The sequence below is a fragment of the Nematolebias whitei genome, chromosome 18, assembly GCF_014905685.2.
Source record: "Nematolebias whitei isolate Nwh7 chromosome 18, NemWhi1, whole genome shotgun sequence".
NCBI classification, from domain to species: domain Eukaryota; kingdom Metazoa; phylum Chordata; class Actinopteri; order Cyprinodontiformes; family Rivulidae; genus Nematolebias; species Nematolebias whitei.
Window position 1 is genome coordinate 6206499 of NC_056515.1, and position 4287 is coordinate 6210785.

Below are 4287 nucleotides of genomic sequence, written 5' to 3' on the forward strand. Positions count from 1 at the left end.
TATATATATATATATATATATATATATATATATATATATATATATATCTTACCTATCTTTTCTACGGCGGCTGTGGCTGAGTAGTTAGAGTAGTCATATCAGGTTATAAACGAGGTCAATGTGGGTAAACCCAAAACAACAGCAGGCTCAGAAAAGTTTATAAAAATGTGTTTATTTAAACCAGAGAAGGATGGGGTCGGGATCTGAAAGTGGTAAGAACGAGGATTAGTTTTCTGTGGAGCAGATTCGTCAGGTAAGTTGGAGTGTAATGTCTTCTTACAGGTGGGAGCAGAGTTTTCAGCTCTGGAGAGTTTCCAGGTGAGTTTCCAGGTTCCAGGTGTATTTACAGGTGCAGGTGTACAGGTGAATATTTACAGGTTTGTGGCGGAGGCAGACAGGCAGCGTGCAGATGGTCTCAGTTGAGTTGCTCTCAGATCTCAGGGGAGTGTTTCTCAGGAGGCTCAGGAAGTTCCACTCTGGAGGCAGGTAAATAAACAAACAAACATTAACAGGCACAGATAACAAAGACTAAGTTCAGGCTGAGCTGCTTTTACCAAACATAAGCGTTGCTTCAGCGAAGTCCTGATCCACAGTGAATCCTTATAAAGCCAGTGAGCAGATGAGTCATCTGTAGCAGGTGAGTATGATTAGTGCTGCCAACCAATCAGGGGAAAAAAACAGCAGCAGCAGCAGCACCTGAAATGCCTCAGTACCCCCTCCTTAAACATCGCCTCCAGGCGATTTCAGTCGCTTCTCAGGGTGGTCCCTGTAAAACGAGGTTATGAGAGAAGGGTCCAAAATATACGACCTGGGTATCCATGATCTCTCCTCCGGGCCGTATCCCTCCCAGTCCACTAGGTATCGGAAACCACGGCCTTGGCGACGAATGTCCAGGATCCGCCTAACGGTGTAAACCGGGTCGTTGTCAACCAGCCGGGCGGGCGGCGGGGGGTTGGTTGGAGGGTTGAGGGAGCTGACACCCACAGGTTTGATCTGCGACACATGAAACGTCGGGTGGACCTTCATGGAGGAGGGCAGATGGAGCCTCACAGCAGAGGGATTTATGATTCTCTCCACGGGAAAAGGCCCGATGAACCTAGGGGAGAGTTTCCTCGGAAAGTCCTTTAACTTAATATGTCTGGTGGAGAGCCATACCTTCTGTCCTACTTTATACGAGGGTGCGGAAGAACGGTGCCGGTCGGCAAACCTTTTGTTCCGGTGGGCGGTGCGCATTAAGGCTCTTCTGGTCTGGTTCCATATCTTGCGACAACGTCGGAGGTGGTGTTGGACGGAGGGGACCAAGGCTTCAGGTTCATCGTTGGGGAACAAGGGAGGGTTGTAGCCTAGCAAAATTTCAAAGGGAGAAAAACCAGTGGCAGAGGAGGTGTGACAGTTGTGAGCATATTCGACCCAAGGTAAATGTTTGCACCAGGATGTGGAATTGTTATTGATGACACAGCGTAATGACGTTTCAAGTTCTTGGTTACTCCTTTCGGATTGACCATTAGACTGGGGGTGATGACCAGAAGTGAGACTAACCTTAGCTCCGAGGGTAGTACAGAATGCCTTCCAGACCTGAGAAATGAACTGGGGTCCACGGTCCGGCAGGATGTCCAGGGGGATGCCGTGAAGGCGAAAAACGTGGGTGACCATCAGCTGAGCGGTCTCTAAAGCGGTGGGTAATTTGGGTAGAGGGACGAAGTGTGCAGACTTGGAAAATCTGTCAATGATAGTGTAGATGAACAGATGCTCGGATATATTCATCATTTAACACGGATTCCTCATTTTTCTGGACTGAATAAAACGTGCATTGAATTTAAGGAAATGCAAACGTGAGACGTCATTTATATTTGACCCATCAAAATGAATGCGGTCATTTATTTACAGAATCAAAATTTAACATCAAACATTTACATTAATTTGGCAAATTATGAAAATAACAACATAAGCAATCAATCAGGAAAAATCATACGGCCATGATTTTTCCATTGCTTCACCACAGACATTTATGAAACTGTACAATTATGATCTTTTACCCACACGAATGTGGATGAGCAATTTACACAGACATTTCTAAATATCTGGAAGTATATCTACTTGATAGAAAGTTTAAAGATGGGAAAGAAGTTTAGAGGGAGTAAAGATGGTATGGGAGGGGAAGTGTTCACCAGAATTGACACTCTCCGTCAGAACCCAGCTCTCCCCGGTACGCTTGGTAGGAAACTTGACTCGTTACCTTTCTGAAGTTAATCAGCAGATATGGAGCTCCGTTAACGCTACCTGTCCAGCGTCTCCTTAGGATGCTGTGAATCGTCAGAAGTAGTGGCGAGTGAAAATGTTATAATCCCATGGAACTCGGAAGAGCTCTGTTGTCATGTCAGGATCATCCCGTCTCTCACAGAACTGGGCTTCTCTCACAGAACTGGTTGGACTGTGTATCCAGCAGAACTCCAACAGCACTCCATCAGAACTGAACAGAACTGTCCCAGAACTGTTCCAGCACCATCCCAGAACTTCTAACAGAACCGAGTAGTTTACAGATCTCTCACAGAACTGAGTAGACCAGGAAGTACCGACATTTTAAAGAACTGTTTTCCGGTCCATCTGGGAGTATTCCCATTGGCCAGAACCGACCAGACGGGGTGTGTTTTGTGACGTAAAAGGTTAGAATGCAGCAAGAATTGTTATGGAAAGATCAGAAATGTTCTCACAGACAGAGAGAGTTTTGTTTTGGCGCGTTTCAGAAACAGGTGCCAAAAACCTCTATATTTATGTCTGAGAGGATTCTAAAAACATGACAGTTCGTTCTAACAACTTGTTTTGCATTTGACTCCAACCTTGGACCAACGTACACTTGCTCATTCAAAAGCAGAAATCAGAAAAGGCATAATTACTCTGTAACAGCTTTGACATGAGTTCTAACTTTGCATGAGAATAAAAATCATTACACAGTTAATAAAATTGATTAGTTCACTGCAACATCTAAAATGGTTTGAACTAAGACACTTTGATTATCAACATTTGTAAAATAGTAATGATAATAAAACAGAGAGTGTTCTTTTCACTTGAATCTTCAAGAAAGAAAGTCTCAGGATGGGTGAACCTGCATTTCTGGATTCAAATCAATGAAATGACAGTTCCTGTCCCACAAGGTTCTTAAGGTCAAGATTTTTGACCTTAGACTTAGTTTTTGACATGGGCCTAGTCCACTACAGTCCCCCCTTTGGAAATCATCACCTGTCCATGGGGATGAATTCCAACTATGGACTTACGCCTTCGATTGTCCTTGAAGCTTGATGTAATCCAGCAAAGAAACCAGAGTCAAGAGTAATCCAGCAAGGAAAACAAAAGTCAAGGTAATTCCACAATGTTCTCGGTAATTCCATTGTGGTGATTATAATCCCACATCGTCTCGATAATTCCATTGTAGCAATGCCTTAACCCCTTGGAAACAGAGTCTGTAATCCATTGGAAAAAGTCATATAATCCACAACGTATAATCCACAACGATTGGAAGTGTTGATTAATCAGCATACAGAGGGGTACCCTTGGATTGAACTTGAAGATGCGGCCACTGGATGAAGAGTGGAGACCAACGTCAGGACTGCAGGTCGCCTCCAGCCAAGGTTGTCTCCAGCGACGTCCAGCCTGTGCCGTTCTGGTTCAAATGTGTCATGCAATTATGTGGTTTAAGGTGGGCTTATGAAGGTGATTTTACATAAGGCCTTAAACTATATGCACCTGGTGTGTAAGCTATCATGGTTGGGAACAGCTACAACTATCATTTAAGGGGTGGAGCATGCTGAAAAGGGGTAACTACAGGGGTTTAAGCCTATAGAAAAGGTTTCCAAACTACTTTTCCATTTCTAACTTGGGTTAAGTTAGCTTTACATGGCAAAATATAGTTTGGTTCAAATGTCTGTTGTCTTTTAGACGAACGACTTGAGATTGGGTGTTTGGTTTCCCCATAAATGTTTTGGAAGTCTATGGCGAGACTTATCAAAAAGAATTAGCTATCCCCCCGAATAGAATTGTTCGAGTAGGTTCGGCTTAAGCGTTGTGAGCTCAATGTAGATTATGGTACTCAAGGTAGCAATAATATACATTGACTCCGCAAAGATTGCAATTTAGCGAATGAACTGCATGTTGGCATGGTTAAAGGCCTCTTAGTCTCTAACTTAACTTACACACAAGATACATTCTTACCACAGAAACAACCAAAATCAACTAAACAACGTTTCAACACCGACAAGAGTAGTGACTAAGCATCTAGAAACATCGTTTCAC